Below are 27,175 nucleotides of genomic sequence, written 5' to 3'. Positions count from 1 at the left end.
TCGATTCAAGTTACGTCTGAAGGGAGTTCTCTGTGCTTCTTGGATTTCAATGCCTTTTTCCTTCCCCAGTTCAGGGAAGTTCTCAGCTATAATTTGTTCAAGTACCCCTTCAGCACCCTTCCCTCTCTCTTCCTCCTCTGGGATACCAATTATGCGTATATTATTTTTTTTTAGTGTATCACTTAGTTCTCTAATTTTCCCCTCATACTCCTGGATTTTTTTATCTCTCTTTCTTTCAGCTTCCTCTTTCTCCATAACTTTATCTTCTAGTTCACCTATTCTCTCCTCTGCCTCTTCAAGCCGAGCCATCGTGGAATCCATTTTGTTTTGCAATTCGTTTAAAGCGTTTTTCAACTCCTCGTGACTGTTCCTTAGTCCCTCGATCTTTGTGGCAAGAGATTCTCTGCTGTCCTGTATACTGTTTTCAAGCCCAGCGATTAATTTTATGACTATTATTCTAAATTCACACTCTGTTATATTATTTAAATCCTTTTTGATCAGTTCATTAGCTGTTGTTATTTCCTGGAGATTCTTCTGAGGGGAATTCTTCCGTTTGGTCATTTTGGAGAGTCCCTGGCGTGGTGAGGACCTGCAGTGCACTTCCCCTGTGCTGTGGTGTATAACTGGAGTTAGTGGGCGGGGCCGCAGTCCAACCCGATGTCTGCCCCCAGCCCACTGCTGGGGCCACAGTCAGACTGGTGTGTGCCTTCTCTTCCCCTCTCCTAGGGGCGGGATTCACTGTGGGGTGGCGTGTCCCGTCTGGGCTACTTGCACACTGCCAGGCTTGTGTTGCTGGGGATCTGGCGTATTAGCTGGGGTGGGTAGGCAAGGTGCACGGGGGCTGGAGGGGCAGGCTTAGCTCGCTTCTCCTTAGGTGATCCACTTCAGGAGGAGCCCTGTGGCAGCGGGAGGGAGTCAGATCCGCTGCCGGAGGTTTGGCTCCGCAGAAGCACAGAGTTGGGTGTTTGCGTGGAGCGAGCAAGTTCCCTGGCAGGAACTGGTTCCCTTTGGGATTTTGGCTGGGGGATGGGCGGGGGAGATGGCGCTGGTGAGCGCCTTTGTTCCCCGCCAAGCTGAGCTCTGCCGTCCGGGGGCTCAGCAGCTCTCCCTCCCTTTGTCCTCCAGCCTTCCCGCTTTCCGAGCGGAGCTGTTAACTTCTGACCTCCCAGACGCTAAGTCGCGCTTGCTGTCGGAACACAGTCCGTCCGGCCCCTCCGCTTTTGCCAGCCAGACTCGGGGGCTCTGCTTGGCCGGCGAGCCGCCCCTCCGCCCCGGCTCCCTCCCGCCAGTCCGTGGAGCGCGCACCGCCTCGCCGCCCTTCCTACCCTCTTCCGTGGGCCTCTGGTCTGCGCTTGACTCCGGAGACTCCCTTCTGCTAATCCTCTGGCGGTTTTCTGGGTTCTTTAGGCAGGTGTAGGTGGAATCTAAGTGATCGGCAGGACGCGCTGTGAGCCCCGCGTCCTCCTACGCCGCCATCTTCCCGAACCTCCTCAAACCAATAATTTTTAAATAGCACATTAGTACTTGCACTACTTGGTTTTAACAGGTTGCTGAGGACACAATCATAAATACATGGAAGCCATAAGCTATTGTGTTGAGGTTGTTTCACGTAGTTATTCAAATTTTGAAATATGACAACTTTTATAAAAGGTTGCTCTTTCTTATCTCTAAATACTTATTTTTCTGTTCAGTGTTTTGCAAAGGTGGACAAGGAAAGGATTCTTCAGTTGTTTCTTTTTCTATCTTTAACATAGATCTGATACAGTCCAAAAGCTTTCATCCAGGGCTAGCTTAAATGCCACACATAGCCAAACCTATGATCTTCCAAAGTTCCAGGTTCAGGGAAAGCTGCAGTGAAGAATATTATTTTGGACACAGCTTAAAGAACTGCAAGTAGTTCTGTTGTTACAAAATAGAGTCACCTCATTTGCCCTTCATTTTAAAAGAAGCTGGTGATGATTTTAGAAATTATTTTCCGTAGCTGCTCGGCACTCATTGGCATTCATCCTGCCACCTCATCTTCACAGTATTTACCACTGAGACTTCTATGTTACAGGAAACCACACTTCCAAAAAATTGCCATTTCCCAAATTTCACTAAAATGACTCAGTTACTGCCTGAGTTTTCTGACTTTGTCACCAAACTACTCTCATTTCTCTACAACCTCCCTTTTAGTGAAAATTGGAGCTGCAAATATTCCATTTCTAGTCCCACTGCTTGCCGAGTAATTTTTTTCAATAGACAGTTACTACTCCAGGTACTGCATAATTTTTCCAGGAAACACAATCATAGATGATAGAGGTATACAATTAGGAGTGGGGAGGGGGGAGGGTGGGGTGTAAAAATAGGAATCAAAATACAGATCAGTAGAAGAATCAGTATAGGTATGCAAACTTCTATTTCCATGTTTCCCATTGAAAAACTACCACAGAAAATTAATCCATTTGCCAATAAATGCAGCACCCAAAACTCGACAAAAAACACAACTGGAAAGTCAGAATAAACTTTCCATTCTTTGGAAGGTCTTGTGAGTAACAAAAGCCAATATTATGGTAAATTATCTTCATGTGTATAGCCTGTGCATATTATTGAATCTATTTACTTATCCTAAAGATTTCTAGTTAGAAAAAGAACATAGGATTAGAGCAAAAAGATATGTTTAAGCCTAATTGTATGGCTTTGATCAATCATTTAGGTTTTCAGTGATTCTTGGTCCTTTATTTTTAAAGGACCTATGCATATATAAATTTAGTATCATATATGTGTATATATGATATGTATAAATATATACATACATCTCATAGGATTGATATAAGAATCAAATGGATTACAGATGCAAAAAACTCTTGAAACCATCAAAATACTTAATATATTTTGTCTGTTTATTATAACTTAAAAAAAACTAACAAATTGCCCTTAAAAAGGATAGAATTGTCAGAACTTAGAAGGATAAAAATTTCACACAGTGTCTTCTGGATTTGATTGTATAATTTGTACACAATTTGTTTTAGTTCTTTCTAGCATATTTCAGTTAAATTAAACCTTCTTAAACTAAAAAAGATATCTATTTATCTTTCTCTTGTGGACAGAATAGGAAAGATAAAAGGCAAGCCTCCTGATGAATTATTCTTCACATTAACTGCATCAGAAGCAGTAATTTATCTTAATATTTCCAGATAGTATATATTATTGTTCAACACTTATTCACTCCCTGCCTACACCCAAGACTTCTATGGGGAGAGCATTTCCTTAACCCTCAAATGTTGCCATGGCACTTGTTCCATGTTCCATCCAATTGGTGGGAGTGAGAGTGTGCCCGTTCCAAAATTAGTCCTTAAGAGAAAACAGTTCTTATGATGGCCTCTCTGGGAGCTTCTGATCTTCAAACAAGAATTATATGCCCAGATATGTGCTGTACTTCCTGTCTGGGCCTAGAATGTGACCCATGGAGCACAGCACCGTCCCCAGCTGCTTTGCCACCTGTGAATATGAGTGCTGTGGTTGTATGCTACTGAGTTGTAGGGTATTTGTTAGGCTACGTTATTAGGGCAACAGATAATTATTATAGCTGGTTACTACTAGCACTTACTGAGAAATCTTTTGGGGACTACAAGACCTAAATGGGCCTGCTGACTCCTTCTCCCCAATCTAGTCTTTGGAGAGAACACTGGAGGGAAATTTTGAGTCTCCAGAGTAGAACATAGTACCCAGACCACTTATCCTATTGCGGAGCAAGAGGTAAAGGAAAAAAAAAAAGACCAAATATCCCTGGTTTAGAAGTTGAAGTAATTGAAAGCCACTGAATTGAGAAAAAACACCAGGTAAAACATCAGGTTACCCTCTGGGGGGAGGAATGAAGGGGGTGAAGCAAGCAGCTGTTAGTGTTCAGGGACCATCCTTCTTTTTGGAAACTAGATAATTAAGAGTTGAAAGGTGTACAACACACACATGCATTTTGTGTCCTTAATACACTGGACTTGACTATTAAGCCTATGGCCAAGCAGGCTGTGGCTATGCACCTGGGAGATGAAAGTCAGCAGTTTATAGGCAGTCTTGCTTTTAGCAGGGTTCAGGACATACTACCCCCAAATATGGCACTTTGGCATAATGAATACTTCAAGCTGAAGGAATCTGGAAAATGGCAGGTGCCAGAAAGATTTTTCTGACCTTCTGAAGCAAGTCATAAGCTCCTTGTGTGAGAGATGTCCTCCTTATACCTGGAGGAAGGGAGCATCCTTATCTCTGAGGATGGAGGGGTCCCAAGAGGAAGGGGCAGGCCTTGCTGTTTCCCCAGTTTACTACCCTTAGCTCAGACCCCTTTTCATCCTACCACATTTTTTCACAACTCTCTGCTCTTCATCAAACCAGCATAAAAACAGTTTTCTTCAGGGCTTCATTTCCTTAGGAAGTCTCTCCTGTTGCACAAAACTTACATTAAATAAATATGTATGCTCTTCTCTTGTTAATCTGTCTTTTAGTATAGGGCCCCTAGCTATGCACTTAGAAGGGTACAGGAAAAATATATTTCTCCTTTCTTATACTTTCATCATCATATAACCATTCCCCTGCATGTAACCACTGCCCTTCCCTTAATCTTTCTGGTGGGCAGTAGAGGTTTTGTACAGAATGACTCTAAAATGAGTCACTAGTTGACATTATTACTCTGAACCCAAGGTAATGCTGTGCTCAAAGCCAAAAAGCATTTCTTTATGTCGTATTTCAGATTATAACTACCCATCTGATCCAATGTGGTAATGAAATTAAGATATTCCAATAATAAAGAAAACATCCCAGAGATGCTGCAAAATTTCTACTATAAACCCTGTCATTTTGCCAAATTCCCAGGGAGAAAATACCTCTCAACTTGGAATCTTTTTAAGTCCAAAGTTAAAGTCAAAAATAAATCCAAGTCTGATATAAAAGTCTCTTGTCGAATGAATAAAATATTCAAAGAAATAAAAGTCTTTAATCCATCCTCTAAAGTGCCCTATTTTGCTCAGGATCAGCTGGGGAAGTTTTCCACATTGGGTGGAGCTGGGGTCCCCTCAGCTGCTGAGTTAATGGAATGAGTGATTATTTCAGGGCCTCAGAGGCAACTATATAGTCCCTGAACATAGTCTAAAGAAGCCCAATATTTCTTTTTTTTTTTAATTTTTTTTTAATGTTTGTTTATATTTGAGAGAGAGAGAGAGAGAGAGAGAGAGCAAGTGGGGGAGGGGCAGAGAGAGAGGGAGACACAGAATCTGAAGCAGGCCCAGGCTCTGAGATGGCAGCACACAGCCCGATGTGGGGCTCAAACCCACAAACTGTGAGATCATGATCTGGGCCGAAGTCAGACATCCAACCAACTGAACTATCCAGGTGCCCCAAGAAGCCCAAATATTTCAAAGTATATGCATCAGATTTTATAACTGTGCTCCTACACTGAAGATTTAAAAATGACTGACTCCAGGAGTCCCTGAAGGAACTCTCCAGGCAGCACTGTGACACTCTCTGCTTTTTTTCAGGGTGATCATAACATCAGCACAGGCTCGATGGTGTCTGGGCAAAGGGGGGTGGATGAAGGAAAATTCTGATGTTAGCCTTATTCTGTATGTGTTTGCCAGAGTCAATGACCAGTGACCTAAAATTTATTTGGGAAAAATCTCCTAGAAAGAGTTTCATTTGGGCAGTTATCATCTTTTAGAAAAAAGTCTTCTTTTGTGCAAAATCCTTTAATTTCCATTTTGCCTTTGAACACTGAGTTTCTGGCACCATCAAGATGTGTGGATGCTGAGTTCTATCTATACAATCTCTTGTGAGCATTGGTGGTCCTATGGCATTGTGGCCATTACCCTGCCTTTTGCCATGGACTTGCTTAAACCTACAAAATTATCTATTAGGAAGGTTTTCTCTTCATTCCTACATTTGGTCAAATGGAGAAATCCCCTCCATGGATCCTTGAACTGTAGCTGCTACGAATGCTTCTGAAGCTTGTATCCCCAAGGGCTGAGAAGGCCCAATACCTCTACCCCAGGCTCCACTAGGTTATATAAAAATTGGAACTGAGAAACCTAAAGCCATGGTGAGAGCTGACATAATTAAAGAATCCAGACCAATTAGAGACCACAGAGCAAGACGTGACTCTGGAGCCTCTAAACCAGTCGCATAGACCCAAGATTTTTCCCTGCACAGGGCCACAGATGCAGAATAGGATCTGAGCAGTTTTCTAACATTGCCTCTCTAGGCCCAGCACTAGCAATTTAAAGCCAGAAATTCACTGGTTCACAGGGATATCTGCCAGTTTGCAGTTAAAAGTAGCAAATATTATGCTGCCTATCAATCCATGAAAACAGTTGAATCCCAAATCAGCCTACCCTGCAACGCCAGGCCAAGCTGTCCCCACGTATCTCAGAATCAAGCTGCAACATCCAAGGCCTGTGAAGCCTTCCTTCTGTTTGGTTAAGGCCACTTACCTCTGGGGTAACCTCTAAAGGCACCAAGGTCAGAAGCCTGCACGGCTCAGGTGCTTAATGTTTATGTCTTAAAGCTATTGGCTCAGGCTGTCGCCATTAACAGCCATGGGTACACCTGTAAAGAATATAGTGAGCTACATACCAGCACCACCTACTGGGGTCAGAAACCCAAATAGTCTACACTTAGTCAAGCAACAGCAAAGCTTGAAGACACCCACTCTAACTAGACTAGAAGTCTGCCTTTTTTTCTTTTTAAAGCTAAATGCCAAGCCTTGTTGATCTTTCAGAGATTTGGCCCATGTACCAAAACACTGCTTATTTATGAGACCACAGTGGGTTTTCTACCACTGAACACCACACCACCTTCCCACATTGCCTCAAATCAGAAAACCTTATCCCAGAAAGCCTCGCCAGACAGCATATGCCTGCTGGAGGGACATAGTGTTTAGTACAAGTTCACTGTGTATTGAGTGTAGACCAGAGGCATGCTCTCTGCAGACAAGCCAGTCCTGGGCAGGGAGGGAGAGAGAAATGGGCAGAGCTAAACCCAGTTCTTCCTGCCCAACCCACTGATGGTGGAGAGGAGTTGCCTTGAGCAGAGTTCTTGGGAAGTCCAGAAGGAAGGGAAGAATAATTATGGTGGAAGAATCTAAAGATGTTTATTTTTTTCCTAGCATCCTTTGTTAAAAAAATCACTTTCTTCCACTGAGTGGATGTACAATTTCTTCCATTGCTAAATTTACATATATTCATGGACCTGTGGTTGTTTATTCATTCACTAATTCCAAACCAGTTAAATTACAGAAGTGTTAAGTACTTATTTTTAAATATTTAACTAGGTCTGTCTCCCCTCTTGCTCTTTTCCTCACATTGTTTTAATGATTTTTAATATGTTAATTTCCCCAGATTAAAAAATATCACTCAGTGTTTGAAATCACATTATAGATTTGGCGTGGAATTCTAGTACAATGATCAGACATTTTATACCATTTACTTATTTGTATTTTTTTCTTGTAACTTCTAGGTTTTAAAAATCCAAAAGAGCGAGGAACACTTATTTTCACGTCTGCATTTCATACAACAGTTTTTACATATGTTAAGTGATGGGAACAATAAGCTTTTTACAAATACATGATTCTTTTTACATCAATGCCCTTTTTACAAAAGAAAGAAAGAGAGAGAGAGAGAAAGAAAGAAAGAAAGCAAGCAAGCAAGCAAGCAAGAAAGAATCCTCTACCTGGATTCTCTTTTCACACCTTGTCTTTTGCTATATTCTGTTTATTTGTCCAAACCCACCTAAAACATTGCCTCCTGTGGAAAGCCTACACTATACCTGCCCAGTCAGAGTCTCAGTCTCTCCTCTATGTCTCTGTGTTACTACCTGTAAGTCTCTATTATGTCCTTTATCATCTTTTACTGTGTATATATTTATCTCTTCTAGACTAAGTTAGACTTCTCGATAGAGGGACTGTGATATTCATCTTTTTTTTTTTTTCCACCCAGCATGTTTCCTGATGATATAACATGGTTTTCAATATGTGTTTGGTAAATGAATAAATGCAATGAATGAAAATTGCTTTTGCTTTGTAATATTTATTATAATTGAAAATAATTAAATCATATTTGGCGTAATTCTTTTTTTTTTTTAATGAATGCCTTCCCCATTAGATAGCACACTTCACAGTCAGAGACCATGACAGTGTTGTTTACCATTGTATCCTCAGGGTCTGGCATAGAGTGGTTCATTAATAAATATTTATTGAATAAATTAATATTATAAATTAATAATATCATATTAATATTATGATGAGGCTATATAAAATATTCATATGAAAGGTTTGCATAGAGAAATTGCTGTACAAATGATCAACAGATATTTCAGGGAAAGAAATACCATTTTATGATGTTTTGAGAAATTAAATTCCTTCTTTTAAAAGTCATCAAGAGACTGTGACCATAGAAGATGTCCTTCAGCAATGTAATATCTTTATTTTCCTCTAAGTCAAATTATGATGGGAAATCTACCCATAAAACATTTATATGGTGCATATAAATAGGCTGTTAGCAAGAGAAACAGCAGCCAACAGGTTTATCCTGTCAACAGAAATTTATTAACATGGCAAATAGATAAAATAACATATAAAATGAACCATAATCCTGCGTCATTTTCATTTCAACGGTCACTTCCAGAAGAAACTTTGCCATCATTGCATTTAAATGTTTATTTACATTCAGAGTTGAATATTTATAGTTTTTTTTTAATAAAGAGGGGTCTGCAGAATCATCAAATATTTTTAAAATGACTTTCCAGGGAAATATATCCAGAGCAGCACACTTTGAAGGGAAAGTAATTCTGAAAATAAAGAAATCACAGGCACTCTGTGAATATGATGGAAAATAAATAGATGCCATTATGGAATAACGGACTAGCCATCAGTCATCAGGAAGTTACTATTGCTAACGTATAATACATTGTACTTAATACATGATCACATATATTATCCTTGTATGATTAACTGCAAGCATAGATTGTAATACTAATATCCCAGTAAACATTTAATTTGAAATAAACCTTTCTAGATCCTATTAAGAATAAATTTGAACACTAAATTGTAAGTCCTCTTTGGAAAACTTAGTTAAGATTCATTAATACTAATAATAGCTAATATTTATTGAGAAATCACTGTGCATCAGGCATTGTTCAAATCAATTTACACAGGTTACCCAGTTATTTGGTCTTTATTATGACCTATGCAGAAGTGCTGCTATTATTACCCTCTGATTAGAAAGGGGTCTAAGGCTCACATTAATCCACGTATGACAAGGCCTGTGTTACTAAAGTCAGCAAGTGGCAGAGCTGGAGCTTGGAGTCTGTTTTGACTGTCACAGTAGATTTTAACCACCGTGCTCTATTCTGTAAACCAAACTGTTAATGTAAGGAACAGATCTGGCTGAAAACTTGATCCAGAGACGGTTAAAAATACATTTGAATGTGAATACATTTTGGCATGGTATCACTTTATAGCTCTTTGCATTTTTGCATTTTTCATTCTCTCTATTGCCTGATTACTCAGATGATTTTGCTTAGTACATTTAGTTCATCTTCCTGGCCACAGAAGACATTTGATTTTGAGACTCCTCTTCCATCACATCAAAAAGGTCCAAGAGAATAGTAAGTGTTGGAGTCTAGGAGGGAAAATGAAAGGGCCTATGATTAAAAAGACTAGTTGGAAATCCAGCTCAAGTATCACTTTAAGGCTCTAAATAACGTCTGTGTCTATATCTATATATGTATCTATCAACAATTCCATCTAAATTGGGATTTAGTGTAGACCTCATTTAGTTTTGATAATGGTAGCAATTTTTTGTATGCAGATACCTCAATTTGGGATTACAGAAAATGGAACTGATTTAGAGGACACATAGGCGTTTTGTGATCTGGATTAGGAGACATCTGGTAGGGAGCAACTGAATAAAAGCACTATAATAAGAAAAGCAAGTATAATTTGAGATACAGAGCTTTATAATAGAAAAGGCCTATGCTTTGGTGTCGGGATGACCTAAATAAAAATCTCAGAGTTTCTATTTAATAACTCTAACCTCTGGGAAACACCCTAACCATTCTGCTTTACTTTTTGCCTATAGAGTGGTGGGAAGAGCAGAACATTCCTTCTCTACTAGGAAGAGTTTATGGAGTGCTGAAATGTAGTTCATTTAATTTTTTGTACCTTAACTTTCTTTTTTTTTTTATTTTTTTTTAACATTTATTTATTTTTGAGACAGAGAGAGAGAGAGCATGAACAGGGGAGGGTCAGAGAAAGAGGGAGACACAGAATCTGAAACAGGCTCCAGGCTCTGAGCTGTCAGCACAGAGCCCGACGCGGGGCTCGAACCCACAGACCGCGAGATCATGACCTGAGCCGAAGTCGGACACTTAACCGACTGAGCGACCCAGTTGGCACTGTACCTTAACTTTCTGACAGAGGTAGAAACTATGATTTTTGTAGTTCACTGTGTTTTTTTTCTTTTGAATTGTCCTTTCTGCTCTTAAGCCCATGAAATGATTTTCATTTTCAATATTGTATTTTTCAGTTGTAGAATTTTCATTTATTATTTTGCATTGTTAATTTTTTTTGCTAAAATTCTCTATGTATTCATGCTTATTGTTCACCTTTTCCACTTAACACATGAACATATTTATAGTAGTTATTTTAAAGTTGTTGTCTGTTGTTTCTAATCTCTGGAATATCTTTGGGTCTGCTTCTATTGACCATTCTTTGTTTTGAGAATGGTTCACCTTTTTGTGCTTCTTTGCATGTCTTGTAATTTATATTTGAGATATTGGTACAATAAGCTAACAATAGTAGAGACTGAATAAATGATATTTACCCCAATTGAAGGGTATGCTCCTTCCTGTAATCCATGATTGAACTGAGTTCTGGGACAGGTTATACTTTGGGTAAATTACAAGCCACCACTGGTTCCAAATAATTTGATGACCCAATTAGAATTCTCCCTCAAGTAGTACTTGGGATTTAAGCACCAATAAAAATCTTGAGATGTCTTAGGGCTTGACAGTCATGTTTTTAAGTCACCAAAAGGCTTTCTCTGCACTCTACCCCACCTTTTAGTAGTCCAGAGATCTCTCTGTCCTCCTTCTGTTCTTCAGCCTTTAGTGAGCTCTGCTATGCTTTCAGTGAAGGCTCCATGAACTTGGTGGGATTTCTTTAGACCCTGCTGTTACTTTTTTCAGCCTTTGCCCTGTATACTGGTGAAGATCTCATGAGAAAGAATTGACAGATGAGTACAGACTCTCTCTGTATCTGGAGCTCCTCAAGGTTCTAATCTGCTATGCCAAACTATATGTGGCCTTTAGAAGTTTGGCTATTTTCTCCTTACCCTGTAAATCACACTATGTTGGACTTAACATCTCCCATTGTGTTTCCTGAGATGAACATAATAGGCAATTTCTTCTCTCTTAGGAGGAGCTTATGAAGTTCTGAAATTTAGTTCCATTAATTTTTTTGTGTACTTTACCTCCCTTTTGGTTGTTAAAAAATGATATAAATTTTATAGTTCATCCTTTTTGTTGTTCTGGTTGAAGCAATAAATTCGTGACTTTTCTACATTTTGAGTGAAGAAATCTTACCTTAACCATTCTGAGTCATCTTTGGAAAGAGAATCTTTATGAAGATTTACATATAGCATGCAAAAATCTACTTAATATGGTGTCTGACATTGGTAAGGGCTTGATAAATATTAATGTCCTTTCTCCACTAAGTTGGATATCAAGGGATGCCAAGTAAAAAAAGGAACAGCTGTGTAGGTTTTGCCTGAATAGTATTTGGAAGGGGTTAAATTTGGAAGACAGAGAGGACTGATTGACAGAAAGGAATAATAAAAACTGAGTTTTTATCTGCTTCATTTATTTCTTTCAACCAATATTTATAAAAAGCATTCTTATGGACTGTGCTTATGGTATAGATCATTCTTAAAGAGACTTCTAAACTAGAGATCTTGTGCTCATCTATTATTTAGTCCTATGAATGTATCCGTTATATTCTACAGAAACAAAGATGGTTATTTTCACTTAGGTATTTGTTTAAAAGGAAATGGGAGATGAAGTGGGAGTTGTGGAAACATAACAGAATCTGATAAAGAGAAAACTAAACTAAGGAGCTAAACAAGCACAATGGGTGGCAAATTAAAGGGGAGGAAGACTCTCCACAATCAAGGACAGCAGACAATAGCTGACAGTGTTTGTGTCTTAAGGAAGGAAACGAATTTATAAACACCTTCTTGTTATGTACTAGAAAAGAGCTATAGATCAGTGAGGATTCACGTCAGCGGTCCACACCTGGATGGATGAATTGGCTTACTGAGAAGTGGGGGAAAGATGAAACGGGGAGGCTGCATTGTCAGTTACATCTAATCCTGCCTGCTTTCTCTTGATGGTGTGGATTTGCTCAGACCAAAAAGAGTCTTTTTGTTCAAACTGCTTTTCTCTCTCCGGGATAGCCAGATGGGTGACCCCAATAGGAAGATGAAGTAAACCTTTATGTATTAGGTTGTTGTGGAACGAAAGAATTACATGTCGGTGTGTGTGAATTTCATATCATCCAGCTTCCCCGTGAATACATGATTCACAGAAACCAAAGAAGGACAGGGAAATAAAAAAGCAAAGGAAAAAAAAATAAGAGAGTCTCGCACATTTTATTTGGGTCAGTAACAAACTAAAAGCTCAATGAATTGAAATCCTGTGGGAGTGGGATCAGGACAGAATTTATCCGTTTGCAATCTTGACCTATCAGCTATGAGGTTTCCCAGCTGCAGGCGACATCAGTCTTTGCTCTCCAGAGGCAGCAGCTGGGCTCGCATTGTCCCTTCTACAATTTCCTGCTGGATCTGGGAGCATTTGATTAAAAACAAAACCGAACAAACCTTAAAGTGCATATACTTATATGCACATATACCTTAAAGTGCATAAAGGCCAGATACTTTATTTATCCAAAAGGCACTTTTTTTTTCATGCGTGAGAGTTATGCTGTGTCATCCTGCGCTGCAGCCACTTTACATCCTTTTCCTCCTCCTTAATTTCCTGTAATTCCATGGATGGAAACATTGCATCAGAAGCGTGTATCTCTGTGTAACTCGCTAAAATGGGGAATTAAGAGTCTCTTGATTGCATGATTTTCTTTGCTGAATATCATACCACAAAGGCTCTTTCAATTACACACATCACTTCTAGCTAGTGTGTCTGAGGCAATCACTACTCTAGGAAGCACAAATATGTTTTGAGTGTTTAATTAATTTATAGGCCACTGACCTTGGTAGCTGTTTCATAACTTACCCTCCTCGGTCTACTTAAAACCATACTCCCCTAAACTTACCTGAATCCCGACACATATCACATTGCATTTTAATTGGGAGATGTCAGGCTAGAGAAAAAAGTACATGGGCCTTGTTATTAACAATACCAACTCCGATACTACATGTGTGACGTTAGGCAAGTTACTCTAAGATTCATTCCCTTAACTTATAAAATAGATGTAATAATAAGCTTTCTGTTCCAAATTTTTAGGGGAAGGGAGTTAGTGTCAAGCAGAAGTAGATGGCACTACACTGGGCTGTCTTAGGATTTTTCTTTTTTATCTTGTTTCAGATTCCTTCCCATATTAATTCACCAATTTCTAAGCCTTCTTTGGGGCCAAACAAGACATCATAGTCATACTTTCTTTCCAGACAATGTAGCTTATTCATCATTTCTCTGATGCATACCTTCCTTATGCTCTCAGATTGGCTCTGGTTTAAATATTTGATAATCCTCATTTATGGAATTTATAAGAGCAAAAGAGCCAACCACTTGTGATCTGTGAGGCTTGGATGAGGGACACCTAAGAAGACATTCTGCCTTATTTCCCTATTTAGGGTTGTTGGTGGACATTAAATAACCCCTGCTGGTGGCTGTGCATACCAGAGATCCAGAGGGAAGAAGTAATAGAATTTATGAATTTCCAAATAAGCAGATAAAGAAGAATAAAACTTTGCTACCTAAGGAATGTGGTTTCTTCTTAAAGATGAAGGAAAAACAAAATGAAGTAATCACAAATTCAAAAGCCCCAAATTCCATATTTATAGAATCTGATCTGCCATTTTAATGAAAAGTGTCTGAAAGGTCTGCCCTATTTCCAGAGAAACTTGGTCTCTTGAGTGAGCACTTAACCAATCTAATATCAACCCCTGTTTGTATGGCAGTATGGTCTGCTTTATCCATTCTGTATTAAATAGTATGTAAAAAGTAAATGATAGTTATTAATTAAGAGAGAAAGAGTCCTTAAAGGAACCAGGATCCTAAATAAACAGTGACTACACCCTTACCAATTTCATGAAGGAGAGATGGAGTGTTCAGGGGAAACAATATTGGCAAAGAAACACTCTACTGTTGTCTTAAATTTAGGCCTCTATTCCTATATAGTTCTAGTTCTTCAAAGAATTAAATTTTTTCCCTATGATAGTGTAGGGACCCAACAAGTCAATGGCCTCCTCTGTCTTCCCCAAGTTCTTGCATCTCACCATCCCAACAGCAAGGAAAAAGAAATCCAGAAATCCACACACATCAGAGAGAAAAGAAAAACATACTGACTTCAACATCTAGAGTGTACTGTCCAAGACTGCTCTCCCTAGGCTTTCCTCTACTGGGCAGTCACAAGCAATCCCAGAGCCCACCTCATTTAACCCGCTGTGACTTTGGAAAAACAACCTGTAAGTTCACAATGAAAGGAAACATACATGGTAATGGCTGGCTGGACCTTTTTCCAAGAAGTAGTGGCATTGGCCTTATTTCCATACCAGCTCCTGGGAAGAACTACATCTAATAAGAAATCTGGGGCCTTGACTTGAATCTACTTCTCCTTTGAAAAAAAAATCTACAGTGATGTGTATTGTACATCTCCATTTTCTATTCCACATACATATTTCTAACCTTTTTTTATTTCTGTATTCTAGAAGAACAAGGAAATTTTTCTCTCAGTCACTGAACTGCCTTTCTATAGCTTCAGTTCTGCTTTTTATGACCTCAATTGTGAATTTAAATTGTCCATATTTCATCGTAAGTTTCTAACATTTTAAATTAGCCTACTTACATGTGCTTAGCAATCATTCATTAAATTCTAGATTATTTTACTGCCCTGATATTGGATCTTGGCCCATTCTAACTGTGAGATTATATAATTGTGGTAAGCAATTACTTAAAATTTAGTGATGACAAATTGATGTTACTTGTGAAAGTTACAATATCTAATTTTCAATGTATATGAGGACAAAAGGGGGTATAATAACTTATACACCTCCTTGTTACGGTATGATGTTTCTAAAGTACAAGGATACTGAATGAGATAGAAGAATATCTCCAAGAATGTAGACCTCAAAATATAAAAAATACAAAAGAGAGTGATGAGACATGGAAAATCAAATAAAGAGGTTAAATACACATTAAAAGTATTTTCAGTGAAAGACATGGGAGACATTAATCAAATAAATAATATGAGTATTTACCGCAGTTAAGAAAAACCACAAATTTTAAGATTAAAAGTATCAAGCAAGGGTGTCTGGGTGACTCAGTCAGTTATGCATCCAGCTCTTGATTTTGGCTCAGATCATGATCTCACAGTTTGTGGGATCAAGCTCTACATTGGGCTTTGCGCTGACAGTGTGGAGGCTGGAGCCTGCTTGAGATTCTCTTTCTCCCCCTCTCTCTCTCTGCCCCTCCCCCATACTTTCTCCCTCTTGCTCTCGCTCTCTAAAAAAATAAATAAATAAACATTAAATTTTTTTAAGTGTCAAGCAGTATAAATTAAAAAGACCCACACTTAGGTATATAATTCTAATTTTTTTCAAATCAGGAATAATGAGAAGATTCTAAAAACTTAAAAGAATAAAATCAACTACCTACAGAGAAGTGAGAAGTGGGGTTACACTTGTTTTTCAACAACAATACTAGATAATAAAAGACAATGGAACATACTTCATTGAAAAGATTTTAGAATATTAGGAAAATGAAACTTACATAAGAGTGGTCATAAAATTTCTCTACAACACCTTACTTAACTAAACATCAGCAACAAGGAAATGTTTTCAGCTCAATTCCTAATGAAGAATTGGTTTTCCTGTTAAAAGGTGGAAAATAAAATCCTTCATTTACTTGCCAGAGAGAGTGTAGCTACATAGATAATATATGGATTGCATCTCAGCCAGAGGTGAACATCACAGCATGCACTCAGAGCATAAGGGAGAAAGACAGTTACTGCTTCATAAGACCCATTACCAGTTAGGTATGAATTAAAATGTTGGTGGAAAGCAGATCTTCTCAGAGAGTTTCTGTATGAAACCCATCATAAAAATGTAAGAAAAGTCATAAAACTTTTAAGCATCTCAAATCAAGGTGACATACCACCATGGTATGGTTAGAAATGAGACAGTGATGGAGCACACAAGAAGAGGAGAAAGAGGGGCACCTGGGTGGCTCAGTCGGTTAAGCAACCGACTTCAGTTCAGGTCTTGATCTCGTAGTTTGTGAGTTTGAGCCCTGCGTTAGACTCTGTGCTGACAACTCAGAGCCTGGACCCTGTGTCAGATTCTGTGTCTCCCTCTTTCTCTGCCCCTCCCCTGCTTGCACTCTGTCTCTCTCTTTCAAAAATAAACATACCTTAAAACAAAATCAAGATTAGAGCTTGACAAAGAAGAAACTTTTTGTATGTTAATGTTTTCTCTCTCTCTCTCTCTCTCTCTCTCTCTCTCTCTCTCTCAAAAGATACAGAATAGGGGCACCTGGGTGGCTCAGCTGGTTAAGCATCCAACTCTTGATTTCAGCTCAGGTCATGATGTCACCATTCATGAGTTTGAGGCCTGCATTGGGGTCTGCGCTGACAGTGTAGAGTCTGCTTGGGATTCTCTCTCTCCCTCTCTCTGTCCCTCCCTTGCTCGCTGTCTCTCTCTGTCTCTCTCTCTCTCTCTCTCTCAAAATAAATAAATAAACTAAAAAAAAGAGAAAATGCAGCATATATAACTACCAGCTAAGTTACTATGGGTTGATGAAAAGACAATTTACTCAAACATTCCCTGAAATTAAACACAATACATTATGACAGTACCCTAGGGCACACAAGGCTATTGTGTTATGGAAGATTTTAATATTTTTGTGAAGTTTTCAATAGAAGCTCTAATCAATAGTCAATGCAGTTATTATTTTAAGGAGGGTGGGTTTATATTTATGCACTGCTTGAGGCACAGAGGGACAATAATGTAAATCAATTAATACGGAATTAGGTATTAAAACAATATATAAAATGGTAATAAAATGTAGAATAACATTGTAGGGATCTCTGGCAACAACAAAATACATTGGTGCAACACAATTATATTAATTTTTCCTTGAAAATATTATATGGATTTTTCCAGTGATATTCATATACCTTAAGAACTCAATAATATTACAAAAGTAGCAATAATGTCTAGTCCCCTCTCAATGTTTTGCACTAATAATGAGTAGATGTAGCAAAGTGAAGCCAAATTTCTGATTGTCCTTAAATATTTCTAATGGGGTGCATTATTTGGTTTGAGAGAAAAATGTAACAGATTTACCTCTCTAATTATGTTTCTGCAAGACTAAATATTAACATTAATTAGCATTCCATTTGCACCCACAAGGAAAATCACTCTAGAATTTAAATTTGCCACAGTTAAGCCATATTCAAATAAAGTAGTTTTTTCTGTGTATATTACTTTCCTTGTGAAAAATTTTAAAATTTCCCAAGTGAGGGGAAAAAAACTTCCAAAATAACTTACATTTGAATAATTCTTTCAACTTTTCTATAGCTATATAGAAATTTTTTTAAGATTATACAACTGGTTATAGTTCTTAAAAAACCCCTTCAGAAAATCTAATAATCTTTTCATACAACAAAACTGCTACTCAGATACCAGCCAGTCCTAAATCTATATAGCTAAATGATGATTGAATCTCAAATAGCATATGCGATCCCACTCTAACACCCTGGTGGGTGTTATCTAGTGTATTAGCTTGCTGAGGCTGTGTGGTTTAAACAAAATAAATTTATTTTCTCACAGTTCCAGAGGCTAAAAGTCTGAGATCAAACTGTTAGTAAGATTGGTTTCTTCCAAGACCTCTCTTCTTGGCTTGATGGCCATCTTCTCCCTGTGTATTCACATGTTCTGTGTTCTGTGTGTATCTGTTTCCTAATCTCTTCTAACAAGGACATAAATCATATTGGATTAAGGTCTACCCTCATGATCTCATTTTAATTTATTTATCTCTTTAAAAGCCCTATCTCCAAGTATAGTCACATTCTGAGTTATGGGGTGGGTAAGATTTCAACATATGGATTTTGGGAGATACTTCTGAGCTCATAACACCTAGAAAATATAATCTATTTTGCTTATTGCAAAGATCCCAAACATTGTTTCAGTATACAAAAAGGCACAACCCATGTATCTGGTCGGGATCTGAGGATTGGAGTACCAAGTCCCATATCCACAGTGTGTTTGGAATGAATAGCACTTCATAAATTTCTCTTCATACAGTATTTCCTTTGACCCTCAAAACAAACTTTGTGGTAGGTGTTGCTATTACACCCATGAAATGGATGAGAAAATTTGAGATTGTGAGGATTCAGTGACTTGCACAAGGTTATGCAGTGATTGACAAAGGCAGAACACAAGCAGAATCCTCAAATCATACCACTTGCATGAAAGTAACTAACCAAAAGTCTTTCTCCCTCCTCCCTTCTCTCCCTTCCTTCCTTCTTTCCTTCCCTCCTTCCTTCCTTCTTTCTTCCTTCCTTCCTTCCTTCCTTCCTTCCTTCCTTCCTTCCTTCCTTTTTTCCTTCCTTCCCCCTCTCTTCCTTTTTCTCTTCTTGTCTTTCATTTTTCCTTCTTGTTTTGTTTTGGCTACTCTATTTAACTGAAAAAAATTTTTTTTTTGCCATAGAGGCAATAAGGATTGGTGTTTAATATATACATATTATATATAAAACCAAATATATATTGTACATATTATATCAAATGAAATTGCCAGTTTTCAACCAACTGTGACCTGCAAAAGCAGCAATTTTACGTGGTTTAATCAAGAAATAACACACAGTGAACAACACCCACTTTCCTATTTGCATCTCCTTTGAACTCTCTCACTTGAGATTTACCCCCACTTCTGCGTCTCATCTGCCCCCATCCCAAACATAGCTGTTTATCAGCCAGTTGTGCCCTTCATGATAGCAATCTGGGAACAAACTGGAAGGGTTAGGGCAAACATGGCAATATGTATGTTGGAGACTAAATAAGTGAATGGGTTATGAGTAAGAAAACAAAATAATCACTTCAAATAATCGACTTCTTATTTTTCTGTTCCACGAACATTTAAAGTTAGGCATTCCCTTCCCCAAGACAGATAATGTTTCTTTACAAAAGCAAACCAGCAAGCAAACAAAAACAAGAAAAAACAGAGAACAAAACAAACCACAAAAGCACACACCCAAAACCTTTCATCATGACTGTTATTTAATGTGCAATTAAATCTGTTAATACTTGTAGTACTTATCTATTGTGTAAAAAATTAATCCAAAATTTAGTGGCTTAAGATAATACACAATTATTATCTCACAGATTGGGAGTCCAGAAATCTGGGAGTGGTTTAACTGGGTAGTTCTGGCTTAGAATGTCTCATTTTGTTGCTGTCAGACTTAGTGGGAGCCACATATAAGTGGGAGCTTATATGAAGGTTGGTTGTAGAAGGAAGATCCATTTCCAAATGCTTCACTTACTTCGTTATTGCAGAAGGCCTCAGTTCCTAATTGGCTTGCGGCAGGAGGCCAAATTCCTTGCCACATGGGCCTTTCCTCATAGCATGGTAACCAACTTGGTCCAGACCCAGCATCTAGACCCAGCATCTAAGAGTAACACGAGGTCATAGTGCTTTTTATGATCTACTCTCAGAGGTCACAAACCATCCCTTCTACTATATTCCACTCACTAGAAATGAGAAGTCAGGGAGGGAAATTAGTCTCAACCTCTTAAAAAGAGGAGCATCAAAGAATTTGTGGGCATGTTTTAAAACTACCACACTATGTTTATACAGTGCCAAGAAGCACTCAAATGACGAGTCTATGGCTCTCAAATAGTAATTGAAGTTCAGCACAGGAATTTTTAGGCTTTAGCCTTGTAGGTATATGATGGAATCCATTAAATAGGTTAAATAAGCATTAAATACTTCTGCAAAATAATTTACAAAACTGAACATCCCAGCAGAAATTTGCCTTAGTTTATTTAAAAGATCAAGATACTTTGGGGTGCCTGGGTGGCTCAGTTGGTTAAGCGGCCGACTTTAGCTGAGGTCATGATCTTGCAGCCCGTGAGTTCAAGCTCCACGTCAGGCTCTGTGCTGACAGCTTGGGCCTGGAGCCTGCTTCAGATTCTGTGTCTCCCTCTCTCTCTAGCCCTCCCCCGTTTGCGCTCTCTCTCTGTCTTTCAAAAATGAATAAATGTTAAAAAATTTTAAAAAATAAATAAAAAATTTTTAAAAAGATCAAGATACTTTGATTCTAAAGCCTAGTATACGTGATATAACATAGGCCAGTGCTTTGTGGTTAGCTCACCTATAACTGCCATATGGTAGTTCTACTCAGCTTCTGATTTTATTTAAATCTAAAATAATTGATGACTTCAACAAAATTCAAATAAAATTAGCATAAATTTATTAGTTTTATGATGACTGTCAGTGTGTGATGTAAAAGTCGTCAACCGCTCCTCTTTACCTTCTCTTCTGGTCTCCAAGGGAGAGCACCAAGAGCTGAAGGAATAATGTCTTCATTTTGAATGGAAGGCTCTGGTAACTTATACCAAGACTGAAAAATGGTTTAAATGATGCTTGTAATATGCCACTGTGATGCTAATGATTGTTTTCCTTCTAGTTTAGTAAAGATCACGTTTTCTTTTACATCACTCCTTCACTTTACAGTCTAAATTTCATAAAGGGTTACATTATGTTATATTTTGGAGAGGAGAGGGAGATTCACATGGAAATGGCTGCCCTGGGTAATCCTCCTGGCTGGTTGTGCTTGTAGTGTGCTGGCGAGTAAGGGCTATAAGACCTGTGATGGAAGCAATAGTCCCAACCATCAGCCATCAGCTTCTCTCTCTCTTTCTTTCATTCTCCTCTTAAGTTTGGTGGATGCCATTTAATTCATTTTTTTGTCATTGTCAATTAGGATTGATCTTTCGTGGTAGAACTAATTCACCATCAGCTTCGATTTTCTCCCAGGGTTCCTGTGAAGGTTCTTTGCAGACAGCTCAGAACAACCCCCCCCCCCCCAGATGCCTTCAGCCCCCACCAAAGTGAGTCCTCCCTGTTCTGTCTTGCTGCTTGGATTTCCTAGCCTGACAAGGTGGCTTTCTCGAGTGTGGTGCTGGCAAGAAAGCCGTAAGCCATGCAACCTTGTCTCCTTGACTCGTAAGCCATCCCTTCCTTGTCAAATAGTGGGAGGGCAGGCTACTTTCCTGCTACCCCTTATCCTCAGCCTTACTGTTTCTTTGTGAGACTGAACATTTCAGAGCAGAATTGAAAAGCATGAGGACCCCCAAAATAAATAAATAATTTGAATATGTATATTTTTCATCACACAGTTTTTTTTATCATTATGCTAAGATAAGATTAATGAGATCACTGCATGTCATGAATCTCCACCAATTTAATCCATACAATGAAAACCTTTTAAATTGAGTGTAGTCAGGAGGTGCCTGCGTGGCTCAATCGGCTGAGCGTCCAATTTTGGCTCGGGTCATGATCTCAGTGTGTGGTTTCAAGCCCCACGACAGGCTCTGTGCTGACACAGAGCCAGCTTTAGATTCTGTGTCTCCCTCTCTCTCTGCCCCGCCCCTGCTCGCACTCTGTCTCTCATTCTCTCTTTCTCTCTAAAACAAACATGAAAATTTTTTTAAAAAATAAGTAAATAAATTGAATGTAGTCAGAAATGATCTTGAGTGAACAGAACTCTCTACATAAGTAAAATTTTTATAATTGGGAAACAATGTCTTTATTCCATTGAAGTTTCCCTATCTATAATACCCTTGTCTGAAGTTAGGGAATTTTCACGTAACTTGTATTTTTTTTTTTTTTATCATTTCAACTAAACTACAATGGACATGTTTAAAGTGGAACATTAGAAAGTGGGGCTGGGTGCAGGAATGATTCTTTGTTAGGTGTAGAGCCATCCTATGCACTGCCACACATGCTGTAGCATCCCTGGTCCTTGTCCCTGAAGGTCAAGAAAGGGTCCAACCCATTATGACAACTCAATTCCCATATACTTTTTCCAAATACCTCTTGAAATGAGGCATTCTACTGAAAACTACTGAACTGTGCAGAGCGAGTAGAAGTAATGAGTTGGTTTGGCTCCCCTCAGCAGGGAAGCAGACCCCAACCTCTTATAACAATTCAACTTAGAATATGGGACATATCAACTTTGGGGCTTCCTCATGATACTGCAACCCAGGAAAAAATCACACTTCAGAAAAAATCGCACTTGACCACCACTTCAGCTTTATCCATGGAGGAATGTAGTAATTTAGATATTTCTTCTATCTTCGATGAGTTGTTTATGCACATTTTTTTCTTCCAAGTTTTTAAAGTCAAGTTAGTTAACATATATTGTAGCACTGGTTTCAGGAGTAGAATGTAGTGGTTCATCACTTACATACAACACTCAGTGCTCATCCCAACAAGTGCCTTCCTTAAGGCCCATCACCCAATTTATCCCTCTCCCACCTCCCTTCCAGTAACCTTCAGTTTGTTCTGTATAGTTAAGAGTCTCTTCTCGTTTGCCTCTCTCTCTGTTTTTACCTTATTTTCTTTTTCTTTCCCTTCCCCCATGTTCATCTGTTTTGTTTCTTAAATTCCACATATGCATGAAATCATATGATATTTGTCCTTCTCAGACTGATTTATTTTGCTTAGCATAATGCATTCTAGCTCCATCCACATCCTTGCAAATGGCAAGCTTTCATTCTTTTTTGATGGCTGAGTAATATTCCATTGTATGTATGTAATATATATATACATATATTATGTGTATATATACTCCTTTATCCATTCATCAGTTGATAGGGATTTGGGCTCTTTCCATAATTTGACTATTGTGGATAGTACTGCTATAAACATTGGGGTGCATGTGCCCCTTTGAATCAGCATTTTGGTATCCTTTGGATAAATACCTAGTAGTGCAATTGCTGGGTTAGATGGTAGTTCTGTTTTTTACCTTTTTGAGGAACCTCCATACTGTTTTCCAAAGTAGCTGTACCAGTTCACATTCCCACCAGAAGTGTAAGAGGATTCCCCTTACTCCACATCCTTGCAACATTTGCTGTTTCATGATTTGTTAATTTTAGCCCTTTTGACAGATGTGAGGTGGTATCTCACTGTGGTTTTATTTTGAATTTCCCTGATGATGAGTGATGTTGAGCACCTTTCACGTGTCTATTAGCCATCTGGATGTCTTCTTTGGAAAAATGTCTATTAATGTCCTCTCCCATTTAACTTGATTATTTTTTGTGTGTTGTGTTTGATAAGTTCTTTATAGATTTTGGATACTAGCAGTTTATCTGATATGTCACTTGCAGATATCTTCTCCAATTCCATAGGTTGCCTTTTAGTTTTGTTGATTGTTTCCTTTGCTGTATGCACATTTATTTTTGCATATCATTCTCTGCCAGTAATTCCAAATACACATTTAATTTTGATTCCATAAGGTCTTGACTCTGTAAGTTTTTGCCTTCTTAACTATCTGAAAGAGGTTCAGCTATCTATTATTTTTTAATAAGGATCACAATCAAAATGTATAATAATTCTTCATGAACATTTCCACTGTTTAGATTGATGTACATCTAGTAAGGTAGTTTTCATATTACAAACATTTTATTTTGTAAATTTTCCAAACTAAGTGGTGGGGATAATGTGGAATGTTCTTGGAATTTGAGCTCCAGCTGCAAACCAGAGTTCAGGACCTCTTCCTCCTTCACCATATTCCTGGGGTTAGAGTATCTTGTCAGATTATTGACAAAGATCATCTAAAGAAATGTTTAATATTGTGATGGAATTGGGGAGGAGCATGCACAGAGTTGCAGGAAAGGTGTGGCTATGGTACTTTGTGAACTTCAAGGCACTATTTCCATGGCCATAGTGTCTATCTCTGTGACAGATAGGGTCAGATGTTGGATATTGGATTGTGCCTGCACCAGAGTGGAGGTGAAAGTGTTTGATGATCTCTCAAGCCAGCAGTAACATTTCAAAAAGAAAGATGCTTGTGGATGCCAGGTGCAATACAAGTAAAAGATATTAATGTTTCTAACATTTTAAAGAAATAACTCAGGATGCAAAATGTCAATTCCCAGTAAAAACGAAGTTCTATAATGAGAATTTACAGAGTTTCCACAGGCACACCATGTGATATACCATTTCTAAATTACTGTATTCTTTCCTCATGTCCCAACAGGAAAACATGTTTCCGAATCATCAAAGTCAAGAATTTAGGAGCTACACAATTTTCCCCTGCTTCATCTTCGTAGAGGTAAGAACATTCTGGAAATCCACCTTTAAAATATATATTATTTAAAAAAATATGCTATCCCTTCAAAAATAACTCCATGTATCCTCCTCTGTACACGTTGAAACTAATTGTAGAAATCTGTAAAGCTATGGGCTTCTTTTCATCTGAAATGTTTCATGGTTATGTAGATTACAAACACGGGTTCCATAGTTGTGTCATGCACAAACACCTACCTAGATCCAGAGTTATAGTTTCATTACCTCACTGATGTATCTTCTTCTCTCTGACCCTATTTTCTAATATCCACCCTACTCCTCACAAGCTTTTCTTATCCCAAGATCTTTCAGCCTTGTTCTGGAACTATACAGTGTTGACTTTACTTGATTGGCTAATATAGCTTTCATCTGCCCTTAAGTTAGCCAGCAAGCCCTAAGGTTAATGTCAAGAATTTCAGGATCTTTTGTCTCTCTCCAGGGACCAACACTGATCACCTATTTTTGTTCCCTCACCTTCTTTTCTCACCTTTTTCCCCCATCTACCTTGACAAGTTCTCTGAGCTCTTCTTTCAGACTCATTAAGTCTGTCAAGGATTATAAGGAAGTTGAGATGATGAGAAGTTAGAGTACATTGCTGAGATTTTCATGTCACACAAGATAATCATGTGCTCCCATGAAAGAGATTTAATGGCATCTGGATAAACCATTACTCATATTGGTCATTCTGAATTGTATATACATAAACAACATAGCCATTGTGCATCAACAAAGGAACTCCCAGTAGGAACCTGTTTGGCCATCTCAAACTGCTATTTATTTTTTTATTAAGTGTATATAAACTATTAGAAGTATCACAGGGGTGCCTGGATGTCTCAGTGGGTTAAGCATCCAACTCAATTTTGGCTCAGGTCATGATCTCATGATTCATGAGCTGGAACCTTTGTGTTGGGCTCTGCACTGACAATGTGGGGCCTGCTTGGGATTCTCTCTGCCCCTCCCCCACTTGTGTGTGTGTGTGCATGTGTGCGCTCTCTCTCTCTCTCTCTCTCTCTCTCTCTCTCCCTCTCTCCCTCTCTCCCTCTCTCTCCCTCTCTCTCAAAATAAATAAATAAACTTAAAAAAATAAAGTCTGTTAAGAAATATCACAAACATATTTCACAGTGACCTCATCTTTATTATGTACATAATTTCCATGATATAATGAGTAAAATTAATATTTTAATTAAGCCAGAAATACTAGTTTGGTAATAGCTTCCTTCAATGATGGCTTTAACAAGATTATGGCTCAGTGCTTAGACATTGCAATTGTTTTCTTGGAGTCAGTCTCCTTTTCTATGACTGCAGTGAAGTTTTCTAATATTCTTCTATAAAGGACTCAGTGCAACCACATGTAATGAGAGGCAAGGTTATCAGGATATTATGCGAGGGAGGATGATGGAATAACCCAGCAAATGGGTTATCAACTTTCAAATGTTTCAAGTATTTAAAAATATGCATTAAAGCTTTAGAACTATAAGATGCTAAGCTCATTAAAGAAACTCGGTTTTGAAAAAAATCCAGTAAAAATACAAAAGTAAGCTAAAATGAACTATGTTTAGTAATCATGGCAAAGAACTTTAGCCTAAGCATGAACAGTATTTACATAAAGATAAATAAGCTGTGGAATGATGAACTAGAGACAATGCTTCCTTTCTAGTCGGGTGAGAGAAATACAACATGCTTATTTCTACCAATTTTTCTTTTATGGTGGGGAAAAGAAATATCATGGATGGCAGTAGGATGAATTTGAAAACTCAGTCAGACTACACATAAAAACAAGTAGAAGTTCCAACCAAGGCAGCTAAATAAGGCTGGTGATGGGAGGCACAGATTGAGTTTTTCACGAAAGTTCTTGAAATTACATAGCGTGAGAGAACTGGAGCACAGCAGGATAAATGACAGCCTCTGAAGCTGAATCATGTTGTTCTTTAAACTGAAACAATTCTGGTGTTTGGGGAGCAATGGATGTTCTTTACAAGGATTCTAACAAGCAAAAAAAAAAATGCTTTAAGGTGAGCCGGAACACTTGCTGTGTATAAATCTATGGAGTAAATCCGGGAAAACAGACAGTCAAACAGAGATAGCACACAGTTGAGGCTGAAGGAGGGAAGGTATGAACGACAGGTGACTAGATGGTTTAAGTTAACTGTAAATAGTATTTTAACTGATGTTAGGCTATGAACAGAGATTGTTAGTCAATCAATTAACTTGTGGGTCAGTAAACTAGAGACCAGAAAAAAAATTTTGCGTAGCATCCACTAATCTACTTTTTTTTTTTGCATAACTGAAGGGAAAAAAGCCAGTCATGTGCCTCCACCATTTCACCAGCTCCATTCACCCTACACTGAATGAGATAGGTCAGAATTGAAAACGAGACTCTGATCACGGTTCCTTGACCCTCTGATAGCTCAACTCTTGTGCTTTCACAGGCTTGAATGTAGTTTTCATGCTCCCTGTACTTAGCTTCACCTGCTTTGATCTCTCAGAGCAGCAAGACAAAACCACCTCTCCCTGCTTGCTGAGCCGCTTCACTTGCCTATTTTTTTTTCCTACACGGCACTTGTTTCTTTCTCTT

At 38.4% G+C, this 27,175-nt stretch overlaps 1 long non-coding RNA gene across 3 annotated transcripts; it reads right to left on the bottom strand.

Annotated features, from left to right (window-relative positions):
- Positions 1-9,178: 9,178 nt before the first annotated feature.
- Positions 9,179-19,892, bottom strand: LOC122227465. Of its 3 annotated transcripts, XR_006206074.1 has the most exons (5): positions 19,790-19,892; positions 16,021-16,120; positions 13,346-13,393; positions 11,080-11,234; positions 9,179-9,641 (listed from the first exon to the last, which is right to left on the bottom strand). It is a non-coding gene; the product is annotated as an uncharacterized LOC122227465 (long non-coding RNA). The 3 variants fall into 3 exon arrangements; XR_006206073.1 differs by lacking the exons at positions 11,080-11,234; positions 16,021-16,120; XR_006206075.1 differs by lacking the exons at positions 11,080-11,234; positions 13,346-13,393; positions 16,021-16,120.
- Between the last annotated feature and the right edge of the window lie 7,283 nt (positions 19,893-27,175).

This window comes from Panthera leo, chromosome C1, assembly GCF_018350215.1.
Source record: "Panthera leo isolate Ple1 chromosome C1, P.leo_Ple1_pat1.1, whole genome shotgun sequence".
Taxonomy (NCBI): domain Eukaryota; kingdom Metazoa; phylum Chordata; class Mammalia; order Carnivora; family Felidae; genus Panthera; species Panthera leo.
Note: the sequence above shows the minus strand (reverse complement) of the source record. Positions and strands in the feature narration are given on the sequence as shown.